This window comes from Cnephaeus nilssonii (genome assembly GCF_951640355.1).
Source record: "Cnephaeus nilssonii genome assembly, chromosome: 11".
In the NCBI taxonomy this organism is placed as follows: Eukaryota; Metazoa; Chordata; class Mammalia; order Chiroptera; family Vespertilionidae; genus Cnephaeus; species Cnephaeus nilssonii.
In genome coordinates, this window is record NC_137082.1 from 58,016,993 (window position 1) to 58,038,096 (window position 21,104).

A 21,104-nucleotide genomic window follows, 5' to 3' on the forward strand; every position below is an offset into this window, starting at 1 on the left:
AGAATTTCAGAAAATTCTATCCAGGTAAAAAACAGAAGACAAGATTATAATGAATTCAATGTTTGAAGGCAATCCATGTGGTATAAACTGTAGGAAGGACTGACAAACAGATAAGGCCACTGTGAGCTTGTTTAAAATCCTCAAGGTACCAAGCAATATTACAAGTAGGGAGAAACCTAAAAAAAGGGGGGGGTTAAAGTTTCCAATGTAGTTTTAACATCTATTCCCTCACTTAAAAGTGTTCTTTTGGTATAATGTCTGCTTAAAATTACATATTGTTTAATATTTGTGTTTTAGAGTTTGGTGTGTTAGGCAAATCCTGGTCACTTGCTGCTGTCACTCAATTTTTTCTGGACTTCCTTTTCATCTTTAAAATGAGAGCAGTTCCACTCTTGTGGTTAGTACAGTGTTTCGCAGTTCATAAGAGCTTTCATATTTGTTATCTAACCTTCACAGCCTAAAAGGTTAATGGAGGTATTATTTCTGATTCTTTTATGAGGGCTGAAGTTTAGAGAAACTGAAGCATCGGTTCAAGGTACCACAAGTACAAGAATCCACATCTGGCTTTGGCCGGGTGGGTAGCCCAGTTGGTTGGAGCGTCATCCCATATACCAATAAGGTTACAGGTTCAATCCCTGGTCAGGGCTTGCAGGAATCAACCAATGAATGCATAGATGGGTGGAACAACTCTCCTCCCCCTTCCTCTCAAATCAATTTTTTAAAAAATCCACATCTTGCTATATTTTCTACTTCCAAGCTGAAAGTCACCGTGCAGTGTCAAAACCAGTGATGACTATGTTTAAGGAAAGGGAGAAATAGACGGGGATAATCTTGATCATGAATAAATCAATCACCTGTTATGTGCCAGGAACTGTTTTAAGTGTTGGTGATAAACAACGGGGGGTGGGGGTGGGAGGTGGGGGGTGGGAGGGAGAACAAACAAGGATGCTGTCCCCCTGGGGCTCACATTCTCTAGTGAGAGGCTCATATTGAAGTCATATTCAAGTACTATGGGACAGAGGGCCTCAGGTGGGATGGGTCCTTTCAAGGCACATGTGCGAGGAGCATTAGGACACAAGAGAAGATAGGGATGGTATTTGCTGTGTAGTCTAAGTGGGAAATCAGGGCTTTGGGCAGGGAAGAAACATGAAAACAACCTTGTTGCTTTGTATGGAATGGAGGGGCAAGAGCAGATAAAAGTGAGAAGGCTCCCTATTAGGAAGCTGTCACTGTCCAGGCAAGATAAGAGGGCGGCTTGGGCTTGGGCAATGGTAGAGGAGGTGGCTGTAGCATGCCTCTCCTGTCCTACCTATTTCCTCCATTCCAGCCCTGCCTTGTTACCATCTCTTTGGCATCATTTTAATTACACTTATTCTATTGCTCTTGTTTGAAGCCAGATTTGAGAAATTGGGGGGGGGGGGGGGGGGCAGAGTTTTCAAGATTAAAAGATTAAAAGCAAGAAAAAGTTGTTTCCTAAATGCCTTATGGGTTTTTTAATTTGTTTAATTACAGCTGACATTCAATATTATATGTTCATAGTGGTTAGGCATTTATATAACTTACAAAGTGATTCCTCCCATAAGTTTAGTACCCACCTGGCACCATGTATAGTTATTATAATAATATTAACTATATCCCCTATGGTGCTATACTCTACATCCCTGGGGCTATTTTGTAACTTCTTAATCCCTTCACCGTTTGAATGCTTTATGCTAACATATCCCATTTGTTTCATCTATAGCATCTATAGAGAGTTATGGAATTCAGTATTCTAAGGCACTTAGGCTGGGACCTTGTTCCTGCCTAAGTGTCCAATAAATATTAATGATGACAATGAAAACCCTCTAATATTTTTCTTGAGAATCACATAGTGACGATCTCCTACATTGACAATTGATCCCTTGGCCATTGAAGTGGGAATGTGGTGTGTGTGCGCACGCGTGTGTGTGTGTGTGTGTAATCATGTAGTTAAAACTACTGCATGTTTACTGTGTGCTAATAAGCATGTTACACTACTGCCCGTTGAGGTAGGTACTTTCATTATCCCTGTTCTACATATGATGCACTGAGGAGTAGAGAAATAACTATCCAAGGTTACCTAACTAGTAAGCAGTGGGACCATAATTTGGATTCTGGCAGTCTAACTCTAGCACCTGCCCTCCCAGTAAAAATATTATTGGAAATAACACCCCTAATTTTTTACCTCCGCAGAGTAGTTTTAAAAGCATTTGCTATTGCATTTGTTCCTCAAAACTCTAGTAGGTAGATAAGTTGGTCATTGTTATTCCATTATACAGGTGGCAATACTGAGTTACAGAAGTTACTTGCTCAAATTTATATACCTAGACACTGTCTTATCCCAGACTTTTTTGAGTGAGATACAGTGCTTCTCATTAAACCTATAATTAATTAACAATTACTGATGCCTACAGCCTGACTAAAATTTTGTTTGACTTTAAATTCATGTATGCTATATATATCATATAGATGAAAACCATTGATATTTTCAACAATGAAATTATACTTAATTATATATTTAACGAATCACCTTTCCTGATAAAATAATTGCACAAAAATAATTTTTAAAATTCAATATGTATATGAATAAATACTTGAATAATAAAATTTCTTTATTGTAAATTTGGTTTGTTGTTTTTTTGTTTTACATTTTAATGTTTTTGAAAACAGATGTCTTACAATGTTTATATTAATATTTTTTATCCTGAAAAGCAATTGTAATGTTGCACCTTAAAATTGATAGATCTTAAAGAAACATAGTCTATAAACATACAAACTACTGAAAAATCTGGAGTAAATTAGGTCATCTAGGAAGTATGAATGAGGTTGTGAAAGTTTGCCACATAGTAAAATTTTGAGAAAAGATTTCTTGGGAAGCAAAATGGTGAGGATCACAGGTTGCACATGTCACACTCTACTTAACTCTTAAGTGAATCTTTTTAATAACAGATGTCATATGCAATTTTAGAGACAATAACTAGAAGTGTCACTAGATGGCACTATTATTCTTGGTACTGTAGTAACCTAGTCCTTAACACGTTAAGCGCCACGCCTGTTTTGTCTTCCTTTCTGTTTCAGTCACGGGTGACTGACAAGGCGCTTAACGTGTTAAAACGAACTTCAGGGTGATAAAGCATGAATATGAATATGTAGAGAGCACTAGTCCCAATAATGCTGTAACTTTGTCATTGATAACAAAATCTATTGCAGTGACATTCATCCTATTTCCTGAACCCTAAAATGCAAGAAGCAATCCTTTTTACAATGCTGTATTCATTCCTTCATTCACTTACAAATATTTATTGTCTGCAAAGTACTGTGATCTCAGTGATGCTCTGGTTATTTTCACACTGAAGTAAGGACTTTTGTTGAAAATGGCTTTGTTCCCGTAAGACCTGAGTTCGCCTCTTACTGACTGGGTCATCATGTGAAAGTCACTATTACTATCATCACTTCTATTTTAGGGATGAGAAGACTATAGCACAGAACCAATGAATTAACATGAAATGTTCTGTAAAATCATGCTATCTATATGAATATTAATACTCCTTCAAGAATGTTGAGAACTATTTCTATTAGTTCTACATAATATACTCTATCAAGTCACACAATCTAAGCTTATTAAGATTAGCCTCAACACAAATGACCATGAGACAGCTTCTTGGTGTAGCTGTTCCCTGCCTCTACCTACTCTTAGAAACACCACCAGAATAAAAAATGAAGTAGATAGGTCTGAAGTGTTTTGGCAGAAGGATACTTGAAGCATGCCGTGGGGTGTGTATGAATGGGTGTGTTTAAATATAAAAAAAAAATTGTTCCAACCTATCTTGCAGGAAGCCAACCTAATCTTTTATGAGTCCCACTTCCACGGCAGTTGATTTTGCTCCCAGCACACAATACTGCCTTTCAGATTCTCATTCTGAATAAACATGATGCCATTGCATATTTCCTCATGGACATTGCTGACTAGCTCAGCAAAAATAAATCTGAAAACTTTATTCACATTATGTAATAATCTGAGTATAAATTGACAATGGCTTATTTAGGAGGTTGTGCTCATTGTACTTTTCTCTAGTAATCTTTTGATGTGTGATCTCTTTATTCAGTTCTCACTCTTTGAAGTGGATGTTGTGTTCTAGTGTTGCGGGAGATACGAAGATTCTGATCCAACTAGGTGTTATGCTAAGTGTTATGGATGCATGTAATAAAGGTTAGTTCTCTCTTTCTACTGGAATCCCCAAAACAGCTGTACTCTCTGGCTGGAGCTATGGCTGATGTCTTAACAGTTTAGTGAGGAGGATAAGATGTATGTTTTTTGAAAAAGATGCTTCTCTGACAATGATGCTTGTTTTCTCAGCATCACCCGTATTTGCCTTCATAACAGCCAATTATATAGTTAAGAATTCAAGCAAACACATGAAAACAACCTTGATTTTAAAATTTTATATTGAAGATACTCAAGATTTTCTGCTTATTTTAAAGACAGTTAAAGAAATTCAGGGTATTATTTATGTTAAGTCCCTACCAGATTATAAACAGTTGAAAGGAGGGTGCACTTGCTGAAAGGCATCTTGACAGAGAAACTCCCACTTCTCAGGTTAGAAGACTGAGGCCTCCAGTCTCGCAAACCTCCCTTGAGGTGTTTTGCCAGTTCTGGCAGAACTAGTCTCCTCCTCCCCGCTTTCTACCTCCATGGCCTCCTCCTCACCCTTCTATGAGGCAGAGGATTGGCTCTCTCTACCCAACTCAAGACCTTTTCCCTTTGTTTTTAAATTGTCCTTGAGTTCACAACTATTCCCCTCCCTTTTCCCCCACACAGTGTTTTTACAACTGGGGGCCCAAACTTCGAATGTAAATACTAAGAGACAAGAATCTTTAAACAGAGAAGCAAATAGGGAACAATTCCTACATTCATGCAGATAAACAGAGCAATCTCAGAAGACAATCTAATGGCAAATTTTAACCAGTGATTTCGAGAAACTTGCCAAGCAAAAAAGATTTATGTCTCAGTCTCTCTTCCTACCCTCATTTCAGGTCATAGTTCCCAGCTCTGAGAGAGGGGAAGTTAGGAGTTGGGTGTGCAGCACACTCCTTCTTGCACCCTATCACATTCCCATAACTTCTTTTCCGACTTTGTGAGTCTGGCTATTTCTTTCCCTGTTAAAAAAGACAAAAAGAGTCTATAGCCCCGACCTTTTCATAAAACATCCACCCAAACTAGAGCAGGACCCTCCTCCCTTTACCTAACAGGCTTGCCATTCCCATGTGCAATCCATGAAGAGTTGTTGGCTGTTTGAACTGAAGCAAATCCATCGCGTACTCCTCAGGGAAGGGGTAAAGGCAAACCCATTGTCAGTCCAAGATGGTCACACGGAAAGAGCTGCAAATCCAGGCTGGCCCTTCCAGCCGGCAGGATTGGCAGAGAGCCGAGTGAATCAAGGGAAATGGAAGGTAAATGGAGGCAATCAAATTACTACGAAGATGAAATAGACAAGGTTATCTTTAAAAGATGAAAAATAAGCATTTCTCCTCCACAATCATGGGGATTGAACACGTTGGTCTTCTTGCTTTTCTTTTTGTGTGTGTTTATCCGTTTATATGCATATGGTTTTTGTTGTGATTTTTTTCTTTTTTACCACCTGTGTTCCAGATGTCTGTCACCATCCTGACTTTGCTACTTTCCTTGAATATTCCAAAACAGACCTCAATTTTCAAACTCTCTTGTGACACATTTTTCTTTTATTTGAAAAGATGTGTTTGATTTAGAAAATATAAAAACGTTGCCCTACTTTTTTGCATCTGGGCTAAATTGGAAGTGGGCAGCAAAATGGGTTATCTCCTGATTAGAGGAAGAGATGTTTATCAAGAGACTGAGGGCAGTGTGGGCTATGGGGGAGAAGGGGCCAGGGCCAAGGCATTGCCCCAGACTTTGTGCTTCATTGTGTCATGAAGGCCAGAATGACAGAAGGATATGGAAATCTGAGGCTTCTGTTTAAAATAGAATCCAGTCCTGGCCAGTATGGCTCAATTGGTTAGAGTGTCATCCTATACACCAAAAGGTTGTGGGTTTGATTCCTGGTCAGGGCACATACCTGGGTTGTGGGCTCGATTCCCTGTGGGGCATGTACAGAAGGCAACCAATCGATGTTCTCTCTCTCTCATCAATATTTCTCTCTCTCTCTCCCTCTCTCTTCATCTCTCTCTAAAATCAATAAAAACAGAACAATAAATAAATAAAACAAATAATTAATTTAATAGAATCCATACTATATTAAGAAATCTACTTGTATATAATATGTGTTCTACACATGTGAGAACACATGTGTATTCATACAGACATACATTCCTCAAATATCCCTGGAAAGACACAAGAAGCTCGTCACTGCTGAGATGAAAATCTGGTAGCCAGAGGTGTAAGGGAGACTCAATTTCACCGTAAACACTTTCTTTTTTAAAATTTTTCAAACTTTTGTTTGCATTTCTCATTAAAAATTAAAACATTTGGTAATCATAGCAAAAGAATATATCCCACAAGACTGGGCAAATCTAGAAGGAGTTCCCCCAAACCATTTCTCCCTTTGCACAGGAAAAAGAAAATCCCACTTGTCACCTCAGTTTGAAGGGGGATTAACGTGGCATGTCTATACACCATGATTCTTCTGCATAGATCTTTAAGTGCTGAAGATATGTATGTAAGATAGGCATGTATGTTCCCATGTTTGTAAGCAAATGGCTCTTCAATGCCATGGGCTTGGCAGCTCCTGATAACAGTGCTATGAGGACTTTGGTGTTGGTGTTGGTTGGGCCTGGATGCCACCTTCCTGCCCCTGTTGCTGGGAGGCCATGTTCTTGGAAGGACCTGAATTAAGGCTAAAGAAGTGGGGATTGAGAAATGAATGAATTAGAACATACTGAAGGAGCAGATTGTGGAACCCTTATCTCCCTCTCCTCAAGCAGCAGGGGCAGGTGGAACATCCAGATACAAAAAACCCTTTGGTTATGCCACCTTGATTCACTCTTTGCTGCCACCCTTGATGGGCAACCCATCTAGATTCCTGAGACATGAATGTAAGCTTTTCTCTAATTGACAGTGATTACTTAATATCATCTACACTAATAAAAGAGTAAGATGCAAATTGACTGTACCTTCGTGACATCCACCAGCCAATGAGAAGTGAGTATGCAAATCGACCCAACAAAGATGGTGGGTTAATTTGCATATGCAAGCACTCCTCACCGCCCCAGCCACTCCGGGCCTCTGGGCAGCATGGGAAGGCGGAAAGGCAGCTCCGGCCAGAGCGAATGCGGTGCCAGCAGCCAGGAGAAGGAAGGCCCGTTCTTATATGAATCTTCGTGCATCGGGCCTCTAGTTACATAATAATATCCAATCAGCATTCAAATTTCCTCTATGATCTCAAAACAAAATCTTTTACAGCTGGGTTGTGTAAATCAGGATCCAAACAAGTCCCCACATTATATCTTGTCAATAGATCTCTTACTCTTTTTAAATCTACAGTATGTGTTTTCTTCTTGCAATTTATTTGTTGACGTTATTGAGTGTCTTATCCAGTAGAGTACTACTCAACTGGATTTTGATGATTGCATTCCATGATGTCTTTACCATGTTTCTCTTTCCTCTCTCAACTGGTGGTTAGCTCTTCCGGATTAAGTGTAAGTGACTTGTGTGTTAAGCATCCCTCTCTTGTGTAATCTTAATGTTCCTTCCAAAATGTATACTTTAGCAACTTGAAAGTTTCCACCAGTACTTTTATAGCACTCCCAACTCCTTCATATTCTCTCCAATTTAAACTTTATGCCCAATTTATATGAACTCATTTAAAAAAGTACTTTTTAGGGAAAAGAGGGAATATATTTGGTAGTTGTGAAGGGAAAGGACATGCCAATATGACGTGAAAGAAGGCCTAGATTGGGCGGAAGACAAGAATAGAAGCAATTATAAAATTTCCTTGGGTAGAAGGAAGAGCCCTTGGGCAGGGGAATGAGGCAAGGTGAGGGCTGCCTGACAGAAGTGGGGGTTGGGGGGCGGTGAGTGTGGAAAACAACTGCACACAGTGATCCTCAAAAGCCAGTCCAAATCCCAGGGGCACATGAAGGGCTTGTGAGAAATAGTTTCCTGTTCTGACCCATCAAATCAGAATCTCTGGAGAAAGTGCCCTGGAATATGCTTGACAGCTATCCCCTGGATGTCGAGTGGGTTTAGAAACCACTGAACTACATGTGGTGCCTTACATTTCCACAGTGCCTACGTTTACAATGCACTTTCTTGGTAGGCACTTGGTAGTCTACATATGTGTTATTTCCTTTAATGGCTGAGACATTAAAGCACAGTGGCTAAGCACTCCAACAAATGTAACCTCTGGGGAGGAGTGTGGGGTTTACACTTTTATACGTGGCACCATTTATATACCAATTACGCCCATAGAGTCGCCAGGCTCGGAAAGAATTGGATCTTGGACAAGAAAAATGGAAATAAAATTTGTAAATTATTTACAAGTTTCAGTACTCTGTTTTCAGTCATGAAACTAGACTTCACCCAGAAAAGAAAAAAGACAGAGAAACATTTGCACACACTGGCAAGAGCTTGCTTGGCTACCATGATCCGTGGGCCCTTGACCTTCCTGAGTCCTTGGCCTGGGTGTCTCTCACAGCCCTAATTTGCAGCAAACTGCTGGCTTGATTGTGAATATTATCTTTATATGGGCTTTGGTCACCCAGAGGGCAAACGGGTTTTCAAAAATTTGAAGGGGCCTCCTTGTTAAAATGTTTACATTATTTCCTTTTTACAGCTGCATAAGCCAACTGCACACATTGCTTCCTACTCTGCAGATTAAATTCCAGCTCCTCTCTCCTTGGCTTAAGCACTCATCACTTCCTTCTGATCCCGCCTGTTGTTTCTTTTCTTTTGTCACATCTGGCTCTGACCCAGCAAGCTCAGCCTGCTTCTGAGAGTGTGTTTATTGGCCTTTCGAAGCACTTTGAGAAACCCTGTAGTGTTTCTACTGCAAGGGAACATTCAGATTACAGGAGGAATTGAATTGATGTTGACTTTTTTCCTTACAGTTATTCTTTGGTTAGCACGTCCAATAACACCAATACATTTTAAAACCAAGTAAGTTCTACAGATGTTCTAAAAAGTGCTCTTTTCCCCTTGAGACTAAATGACATTTTGTTAAAAATGGAATGCCAACTTTATTCAATAAAATGTAGGGAGTTCACTGGTGCCGCCTGCAAACCTTCCCATCTTCCCACCTCCTTATACATTGGAAAGTCATATAGCGCCTTCCTTTGCCAATTTGAAATGATTCCTGAATTATCCACTCCCTCCTCCTCTGCTCATTGGGTCAAATGTTGAGAGTAAGGGGAAGGATTCAAATCAGACTTAGGTTTGAATCTCAGAAGTTATTAGCTGTATCGGTTTGGATAAACTTGTAAACCTCGTTAAGCCTCATTTTTATCTTCTGTAAAATGGAGATAATGTTAGCGTCCACTTTCAGAAGCACGTTGTGAGCATTGACTACTATAATCCATGGTAAGCACATAGTGTCTGGCTCATTATAAGTACTCAAGACACTTCGGTCATTAATATTTCTCCAAGTTTTGTTGATAAATATTCTGCCTTTTAGCACAGTATAATCATGAATTATAAAGTCATTTTTGGTAAAAAAAAATTGCTGTCAAGAATATTAATCCTGAGATAAGAAAAGACTAAAAACATAATAAACTGAATTAAAATTTTTCTTTACTTTGATACTATTTAATCTTATGTGTTCCTTATTTATGCCTCTTACAGTCTTTGGAATACACGGACTGGCATTGTAAATTGACCTTGAAATGATTGTTGTGAGCCAAAACACAGACTAAGTCATATTACCCTGATAAAAGAATGGTCACATATTATCATCACAAAGGAATTTCAGAAGATCTGTTCATTTTAACCTCCTACTTAAAAATAAAATTCCACAAAGGCAAGTATTTGTTTGATATAAAACATCAAACTCTCCCTTTCTATATGTCCCAAGTCATTCAGTGAGGAAATGTTCTCTGACTTTGTTTTAAAGTAATAAAATGCACATGACTAAAAAAGTGTATAATAAACAAGGATGTAAAAGAAAAAGAACAAGTTTCCCTACTTGAGCCTCCTCTCCACTTCCCAAAGAGAACCAAAACTAACCATTATTTGTTTATCTTTCCTAAAGTTGTGTCATGTATATGCATAAGTATATATTCTGGAAGCTCTGTAATTTAGCTTGGCTTCTGTGTTCTGCCAAATTCTGCTATTTGGTTTCATCTTAGACCTGTGGAAGATTGCATAGTCAACTGCCAATTTATCATCAAACCTGGCATTCTCAGTCTCTTGCATGATTAATTGTCATCTAGGTCTGGGGGCTCTGCAATTTACCAACTTCAGGCCAAATCTGTTTTTTATAAATAAAGTTTTATTGCAACCCACCACATCCATTTGTTTAGAGAATTGTCTATGACTACTTTCATACTGCGTGGCAGAGTTGAGTAGTTCAGAGACTGGCCTGCAAAGCTTACCTATCCGGCCTTGTATAGAAAAGGTTTGTTCACCAATGATACACCTGATAAGGGGTTAATATCCAAAATGTATAAAGAACTCATACACCTCAACCCTCCAAAAATGAACAATCCAATTGAAAAAATGGACAAAGGACCTGAATAGACATTTCTCCAAGAGGACATACAGATGTCAATAGACACATGAAAAGATGCTCAATGTCACTAATCATTGAAGAAATGCAAATTAAAACCACAACTGGATATCACCTCACACCTGTCAGAATGGCTATCATCAATAAATCAACAAACAAGTGTTGGCAAGTACGTGAGAAAAGGGAACCCTTGTGCACTGTTGGTAGGAATGCAGATTGATGCAGCCAGTATGGAAAACATTATAGATATTCCTCAAAAAATTAAAAATGGAACTGCCTTATGACCCAATGATTCCACTTCTGAGTATATGTCCAAAGAAACCCAAACACCAATTCAAACAGATATAGGCACCCCTATGTTCACTGTAGCATTATTTACAATAGCCAAGCTATGGAAGCATCCAAGTGCCATCAATAGATAAGAGGATAAAAAAGAGGGGGTACATATATGCAATAGAATATTAGTCATTGACTGAGGACAAGTTGAAGGAACATCTATTAGTTAGAAATGAACTTGACTTTGGGGGAGGAAACTCAAAGTAGCAGCGGCTTAAATCAGAAAGAATTTGTTTCTCTCTCACTTAGAAGTCTGCACCAGCCATCACAGTTAATATGATCCTCTGTAGTGTTTCAAGTTCAAGTTTACCCTGTGGTCCCAGATGGTCACTCTAACTCCAACCATCATCTCTACTTTATAGGCAGGAAGAAAGAGAGAAGAGGAAAGGGGAATGCCCACTCTATTTAAGCACTTTCCCACAAATTGCACACATAACTTCATCTTATAGCTCATTGCCCAGAATGTAAAACCTATGTTGTTGTACCTAGCTACAAAGGTGGCTTGGAAAAAAAATTTTTTTTGGTGACTTTGTGCCCAGTAAAAATATATATTCTAAGGAAGAGGGGAATTGCAGACCGTGAGTGTGTCTGCAAGGATGAGGGGCTAATGAGAGGAGAGGAGGAGCTTCACCTAGGGCCATGGGCTCTCATGATTGGTGGACCCGGTCACTGCTCTTTTGCTATCCTTGGGTTAAAACTCCTGTACCCAAATTCATGACACTTATTGGTAGAGTATATTTACTCTTAGATTATGACGTTCTCCAGTTAAGAGTAGAACCATGAAGGCTTTGTTTCCAGCCAAGGAGAAACGCAGGCATTTATTTCCTCCTCTTCACCTCTGTTTCACCTGCCAATGCCTCTCCCTGGCAACCATGCCGCCACTCCCCTGGCGATGGAGGAACAAAACGATAAACGAAGTGTGTGGGGTTTGATAATCTGCAGTCAGGAGTGTGCATTTCTTTCTTGTTAACTTCCTTTAATTTTAGAGGAGATTCTGTGATCTAGCTTCACAAGTTTCTCATCTTATCCCCAAGTCCTCTTCAAATATCCCTAGATGGAGACAAAATAGGTAACTGTATATTGAGTGGATACATTTGTCAGAATAAGAAAACCCATCTCACCCGCGTGGCTCAGTGGTTGAGCATCACAGTTCCATCCCGGTGTGGAACGTGCAGGAGGCAGCCAATCAATGATTCTCTCTCATCATTGATGTTTCTGTCCCTCTCTCCCTTCCTCTCTGAAATCATTACAAATATATTCTTAAAAAAGAAAATCTCTTTAATGGCTCTCATGTCTCCCTAACGGAAGCTCTGATGGGTAATGAATGACTCTTACCTGTCCAAAGATATACAGTTATATTTTTCTTAGGAAACTAATTACCACATTATTTATAAAATTAAAAATTTACCGAGAAGTAAGAATAATACTCTCCTCTCCTGTGCCATCAGCTATTTTCCAGCTCCTAACTCTGTTGGTTATGGTAACCCAAAAGTATTTTTATTAAATAAATGAAGGCATTTTATGACACTTTAAAATATACCTCCAGGGAAACTTCAAAAACTCTTACTGATGTATTTTATTGCACGATACTTGTCTTTTGTATTTTCCTCCTTAGTTAGCTGTCTCCTAAAACATCAGCCTGGCCTGAAGTGATAATCTGACTCATTTGAAAGGCCTGATTAGAGTGAATAAAAATAAATATAACAGTTAGTACTAACATATATTGAGCCTTAAACAATAGTACCCTTACTTAAGCACAACTTTTGCTACACAGGTGGCTGGCACCCAGAATAAACCCATGCAGACAGGGTAAGGGCATGCAAACTCCCTACAGACAGTAGCCAGAGTTTTTTTTCTCATCAGCATAATAACAAAACAATGTCGAACAAAACATTATTCAAGGATTTCCTGAGCATATCAATTTTTATTTTTGCTTCAACATTTTGAATTTATACTGAAGTCTGATTTTATAATTTCACACCAGATCTTTGCTACTCACTACAATACTACGGGAAGTTTACATTCAACTGTTTTCTGAGCTTTTCCATTAAAGTCCTAGTTCTCTGATCCTTAGTGGCTGGGTAGGCACAACTGTCTTTGTCATTGCCACCTCCAGCCTCTAGAAGTTTTTTCTTAGCTTCCTTCAACACAGTGGAAAGGATATTGCAGTTGGAGTTTTCTCAGAACCTGAAACCCTACAGCCCCGGAGGGGATATGCTCTGGGTAGGTGGAACCATATGAGGTCAACTGATGGCCAGATGCCAAACGCTGGGCTGGGCTGTACCTGGTGGGCTCCCGCATCCCATTGGTCTCCCATACCAGACACCTCCCTTTGGAAAGGGTCCGATTTCAGCACAGGATTTCTGAGTAACTACTTCAAACTTTAAGCAAATCCATTTTATGACCTGCTTTCTCCCTAAAGTCTTTCTTCATGCTCACACTCTACAATCTTACTGCATTTATTCTTAACTGTTAAATAAGAAACAATTGTGTTTCAATATATGTGTTGTTAGATGTTATATACACATTTTGGTGAATATGTAGAGGAAGGCACTGATTTCAAGTATAAGCAGCAAGAAATACAGCAGGTATGAAAAACAGAAGTTAAGACTAACAAAAATTAATGTGCTCCTGTAATTTTTTCCTCCTTCTGCATTGTTAAGTTTTCTCTGATCTCTAGAGCATGACAAAAGTTCAAGCACAAATAAACCATAAAAAGAGAAGCCTAGAAAAAGGAGATATATTAAGTCTAAGATCTTTCACACAATAATTTTTTAAAAGAACACAGTGCACAAGGAAGATAAGTTAAAATATAACAAGGGGATTGTTTTAATTGAATAGATTAAAATATTTTTTACCCCTCTTCCTTTTCTAGCCCACTACCCCATATAATCAGCTGTGGGGCTTTTTACTTGTTTTATATTTTGTTGTTGTTTTTAAAAAAAGTAAATTTTGATGTTAAAGGCCAGAATAGTGGTTATATTTATGGGATATTGACAGAAGGTGGCCTGAGGTAGCCTGCTGGGTGCTTGATCTGGGTGGTGGCTATAGGGTGTGTGTGTGTGTGTGTGTGTGTGTGTGTGTGTGTGTGTGTGTGTGACAGAGGGGGAGAGAGAGAGAGAGAGAGAGAGAGAGAGAGAGAGAGAGAGAACTCATCAAGCTGAACACTCATGACTTGGCCTATTACTAAGCATAAGTTATATTCCACAAAGAAGAATTTATAAAGCAGTGACGGTTTGACCTAAACTAGCTTATAAGAGGTCCTAAGAGCATATCTAATCACCTTGGTGCCATGCACTGTGCTGCCTGACAGCTCACATGGTATGTTCAGGGGACACAGTGGTGGACCTGCACTGCCGGTACACCCAGGTGTCAGTGAATCAATCAGGTAGGTGTCTACACACCAGCAGTAACCTCAGTTTAGAGGGGATTGTTTTTTCCATGCATTTAGGCCACTTCAAAATTATTAAATGGAAAACATTTAATAACTATGAGGTCATTTTCAATATATGTAAAGTATCATATTTTTCAGGAAATGGTTAACAATGAGATCTAATTAATTGGAATTTCAGGTGCATTTGGAGCAATTTCCCAGATACCACAACATCAAAGTAGCAAAGTGCAAGGGTCAGTAGCTGGACCAGAGGTCAGGTAACCTGACTTCTCCTCCTGCCCTTGTCACCAGGTTACTCAATCACTTCACCCAAGTCACCTGATCATTCCATCTCTGACCCTCAATTTTCTTACTTATGAAGGTGGATCACAACTCTAAAATTACAAGACTAGACAATTTTGAATTTTACAAACTTTTTGAGTGGATGTAGTGAATGCACCCAAAGAAGAGGTGTTTCTTTAAAAAAAAAAAAAAGCCATGTACATAGTAAAAAAGAAATTCAAACAGTACAGAAAGATATAAAATGAAGTCTCCCTCTTTACCAACATCTAGTCCTCTAGACTATATTGATTAAATATAATTAGACTATTTCGAATAAATATAAAGTATACTTATCCTCCAAGAAATCTTTATGTAAATATCAATGTATATGTATATATACTTTGCAAATGACATCACACTAAGCATTGTCTGTATTTTGCCTTTTTTCTACACTTAATAACATATCTTAGAGATCTTTCACATGAAACATACAATTTTACCTATTCAAGTTTAACAGGTTCACATTATTTCATTGTGTTTCATAATTTATTTAATCAGTCTCCTACTAATGAATGTCTGGGTTATTTCCAGAATTTTTGTTATTATAATTAATGCTGTAATAAACATCTCTCTATGCATAAAAATGGACATGCTTTTGAAAATATATCCCATAAAGTAAATAGCCAGTAGTAGAATTACTGGATCAAATGATAAGCACATTTTGTATTTTGGTAGGCTGTGTTCAATTACCCTTCCAAAAGATTTACTAATTTATTTTTCAACCAACCTTGTGTTAGAGTTCCTATTTCCTCCCTCTCTTGCCAACACTGGGCATTATCAATCTTTTACACTTTTGGTCAATTATACATAAAAGTGTGGTGAGGCGTAAATTTTAATATCAGAATTAAGTGATGTAAAATTACTAATCTTAATGTAGTTCCTCATAGTTGGTCCAGCAGAGAGGTCACTTTCATCTTTAAGAGTTTCTTGCTTTTCGTTTATCAACCTGTCAGTTTATTCCATGATAACTTTAAAAGTTTAACAATTAACCAGATTTGCTTTTTTTTACTAAAAACTATCAAGACACATCTTTCATTGCATTGTGTTTCAGTCCCTCATTTAGTTCCAGAAAATTTGCCCTAATGGGCACATCTTCTGCAATGTAGCTGATGTGGATGAAAACATAATGTATACTTCAGTGGGTACACTGTGTCCTAAGACTTGAACAGTGAGTGACATGGCAGCTCCCAGAACAACCAGGTTGAAAGAAAGAACAGATTATGCTTCGTAGAACACGTACAGTTTTCCCAGGTAACTCATTGTAGATTTTTCTCTCTGATCCAGCAGAGTTGTTCCTAACAACTACTTGTCAATCTTTCTAGAAAGGCTGACTGTAACACCCTAACGTGCTATTATTGCTTTATACAGAAGTATGTATAAGTGTTGAATAGCAACCATGTTATTTTGCATCTGGCTTCCCAGGCTTCCATGAACATAGTTAGTAGGAACATATCTACTTACAGAAAGGAGAAATGACACTTAGCAACAATAAATGATGGTTTCAAAGTCATTAGGTTGAAACCAATGAAATACAATTTCAGACTTAAAAACCTTCAATGCTTCAACAGTTATCACACATAACTAACTTTCACTATTCCTACAAGAAAATTTTATTAAACTCTAGAATTTCTATGTCTTTCCTTAGAGCTATAAAAATAAGCATCTATTTGCCAGGAACAAATTGCCAGAGTTCACTGATACTGTCATTTAAAGCCTCTAAAAAGTATCTGAGAATATAGTTACCAAAGGTAAGGTTTTTAAAACAACCACAATGAAACCTGGAAAAGAAGAGATAAAGGAAAGAGATGAGGAAGGAAGGAAGGAAGGAAGGAAGGAAGGAAGGAAGGAAGGAAGGAAGGAAGGAAGGAAGGAAGGAAGGAAGGAAGGAAAGAAGGTCTAATGGAAGAATGGGTGAAGGAAAGAGTGCACAAATGAATAAGTGAATGCCTACTCACATCTTTTTTAAAAATTAAATTTATTGAGGCAACATTGATTAATAAAATTATATAGGTTTCAAATGTACAATTCTATAATATATACTATCTGTATATTACATTGTGTTAGTATACCAATGTCAAATCTCCTGTCACATCTTATATATAAACTAGAGGCCTAGTGCATGAAATTTGTGCACTCGGCGGGGAGCCCTCGGGGGATGTCCAACTGATGGCTTAGGCCTGCTCCCCAGCAGTCAGACATCCTTAGCACTGCTGTGGAGGCAAGAGAGGCTCCCACCACCACCACTGTGCTTACCAGCTGTAAGCCCCGCTTCTGGCTGAGCAGTGCTCCCCCTGTGGGAGCGCACTGACCACCAGCAGGCAGCTCCTGCGTTGAGCATCTGCCCCCTGGTGGTTAGTGCGCATCATAGTGACCAGTTATTCTGCTGTTCAGTCGATTTGCATATTAGCCTTTTATTATATAGGATATCAAATAAATACTTTTGGAAATGTACATGTAAAAATTAATAAGTATTGGTTGCTAATATCTTGCTGAACATGTTAATTCTTACTAAGCTACAATTAGTAATTGATGTGATGAAGATAGAACTGAAAAAAATGTGTGTTTACCTACACTCCTCTTTTATACATATTCCTTCCCAGAGACTATTTCTAATTACACTGACTTATTTTCTATCTGGTTTTTAATCAGGAAAGATTTTCCTAATGAGTTTACAGATTATATTTTGAAGATACTCTTCTTTTTGTATGAATTGAGTAGTTATTAAAAAAAATACCTTAAGATTTTGTGAATTACAGAAATCTATAGGTTTTCCTTTTTACCCAATAAAATCTTTTAAATAAACTAAATACTTTTTTTACCTATTAGTATTAACTATTCTAGGATGCTATTAGGACAACCCTATGCTAAAACCTTTGATTTTTATAACATGGAGTGCAATGTATTTTGTTTAACCCAATAAAATATAATTAATTTATTTAGTTTTTGAAGAGTCAGTATAAGAATTTAAATCATATGCATGTAGGCTACCTTATAATTTTAGTTTCCTATCCTTCTAATGAGTAAAGAAAACAGCTGTTTATTCATTTATGGCAAAGAAAATTCATTTGTTGGAATTGTATTCTTGAATGTTACTTTTGCAAATGCAAAATCTGGCAGCATTTTACTTTCAAATTATCACATGTCCTGGAATGAGTGTTTAGAGAGACAACTGCCAATTTTGAAGGGCTACTGAAGGTACTAAAATATTCATCAGACAAGAGGTCTGCCAAATACTTCCAAGTCCAACTCGTTCCTCAAATTACACACTAGAAGTAGAAGATTTAGGAACTGTTAACAAAATGAGAATATTAGTTACTTAGACAGTTTGTTTGAAATCTGAACTACTGAAATTAGAGGTAGCTATAGCGTCATCCAAGGTTAGGAGTCAATGAGAAAGTGTCTTTCCAGAATAAGTAGAATTCTAAATACCATTCAGTGATCACCATCACTGCATAGCCGGCCAATTGGGAGTTTGGAAGAGTGGAGAAACTGTTAAGGATTCTAAAAGAGACTCCTAAAATAGTCTAATTTATAAAGATCAGGCTTGTGAATTATTCACTCATTCATTAAATAAAGATGAAGTATCTATTATACTTGCTCGTCAGACCATCTCCATGAATGCAGCCCCTTTGTGGCCAGTGATGGATTTGTTGTTGTTTTAATCAGGAACAAAGCTACCTGCACCACATGCGTTCTCAATGTTTATAATGTATGTGATTTCTGCCAGTTTTGCCAACCCAAACCCTTTTCCACCTTAATGCTTCCCAACCTCACACCATGCCACCTCCTTCTTTTTAAATATATATATATTTTTTTAAATTGGTTTTTATTGATTTTTTTTTTAAGAGAGAAAGGAAAGGAGAGGGAGAGAGAGATAAAAACATCAATGATCAGAGAGAACCATTGATTGGCTACTTCCTGCATGCCCCTACTGGGGATCGAGCCTGCAACCTGGGGCATGTGCCCTGACCTGGAATCAAAAACCGGGGACCTCTTGGTTCCTGGGTGGATGCTCAACCACTGAGTCACACCAGCCGACAACCCACCCCACCCCACCCCTTTCTTTAAAACACACACACACACACACACACACACACACACACACACACACATACACACACAGATCTGAGATCATTGGCTCTCAATATTGTCTGCAAATTAGAATTATGTGAAAAGTTTTTTAAATATATAATGCCTGGGCCCACCCTTAGAGATTCTAATTTAACTGCTCTGAAGTGAGGTCCAAGCAGGAGCATGTTTTAGAAGTTTCCCCAGATGATTCTAATGTGTAGCCAGCGGTAAAAGCCATGGCCTTAGATCTCTGCTTTTTCTGCAGAATCTCTTCCTCTGCCCCCCACCCTGCCCCCAATCCATCTCAGGAGTGCCTACTCAACAACATTCCACAGCAGCCCAAGCATCACCTCACCTCTGAGTCATTTCCCGACTGCCCCAGGAAGGAAAGCCTCTCTCTTTGTGCCCCATTATGTATTCTACAGAATTCCATTACAGCACCTGTAAGTTGCTGAACTTTTTTCCTGGACAGGTCTCTGCTTCCACTGGACTGTGAACTTGTGAGTGTAGGATTCATTTACTTATCCCCCGTGTCAATAGACATTGCCAGAAGGAATGAGGGACAAACACAAACTGCTTTTAGGATTCCATCTGCTCTGGTTTAAACTTGCAGAATCCCTTGGGGGAGTATTTCCAAGACTACTAGTATTCCAAAGACCCATACATTCTTCAAATTCTCCACTGGAAACCTGCAGTGGAGGCAGGTGATAGTGAGGACAGGGGAGGGAATGTCCAAAGTTGTAAAAATCCACCTTTAGGCCCAGCTGTTGGGATATTCCCTTGGGGTCTTTGCAGTCCAGGCACTGTTCCAAGATCATATTTTCCCCCAGCTTTATCGAGGTATAATTGACAAATAATCAATAAAAACATATTTTTTAAACCTTCATGACAAACATATAAAATAGTAGCACATATAAAATAGTCCCTGTGGCAAGTTGAGTCCTCTAAAAGCAGAAAATGAGACAGAGTTTGGGGTGCAGGATGTTTATTAGGGGTCAACACCTATGAAAGGAAGATCCGAGAGAAGCAGGATTGGACAGAGGGAGAAGCTGAATTTGATTCAAGCCTGAAAAAACAGTGGTCAATTTGGTAGGGAACTCTAGAGCAAGTGCTACCCATCAGAATTGTCCTATATTGGGCTAAAATGGCCAGGCCTTTACACCCCTGCTGTGCTCAGCCATTGGATTTGGGCTGCCCTGGAAAGGGCCTGACCTTGGACAAAACAGCAGTCTGCTGCTGATAATGACCCTGAAAGAGCCGGACAGCTGAATCTGCAATGACCACTCCCCACATCTGGCACATTGAAAGGGGATGTGAGGGGGGCCATCTTTGTGTCCGCCACCTACCTCCATGGTAATTAAGTTCCATGAGGGCAGAGACTCATCCTATATAATAAAAACCTAATATGCTAAGTGTCTGGTCATCCGGTCATCCATTCAACCAATTAAAGCATAATATGCTAATGATATGCTAAGGCTGCTCAAGTGCTCACTATGATGTGCACTGACCACCAGGGGGCAGATGCTCCAACTGGTAGGTTAGCTTGCTGCTGGGGTCTGGCTGATTGGGACTGAGCAGGATGGGCCGGATACGCCCTGGAGCCCTTCCGTGGTTCCTATCCGGCTGGCCAACCTCCTGTGTCCCTCCCCTACCCCAATCATGGACTGGTGGGGTCCCTCAGCCTGGCCTGTGCCTTCTAGCAATCCGGGACCCCTCAGGGGATGTTGGAGAGCCAGTTTCAGCCTGATCCCGCAGACCAGGCCAAGGGACCCCACTGGTGCATGAATTTGTGCACCGGGCCGCTAGTCCTACCTAATAAAAGAGTAATATGCAAATTAACCATCACTCTGCTGCACCCACCAGCCACGCCCACCAACCACACCCACCAGCCAATCAGTGCGAGTATGCAAATAAACCCCAACCAAGATGGCTGCCGCCACAGAGAGCAGGAGGGAGGCTTGGGTTTCCCCAGCAATAGAGGAAGCCAAGCTTTCCACACACCCTGGCGGGCCCAGGCTTCCACTCAAGAATATGAAGTTTCAATTATAGAAGATAAATCCCAAGAAAAATGGCAGCAGCCATGGAGCTGGAGAGAGCAGGCTACGGTTGCCCTTGGCGACCGAGGAAGCCAAGCTTTCAACCTGCCCTGGCCAGCCCAGGCCTCCGCTTAAGGCTACAAAGTTTCAATATAGAAGGTAAACAAATCCAAACAGAAATGGCAGCAGCCACAGAGGAAGCAGAAGGCCTGGCTTTGCTTCAGGCTACAAACT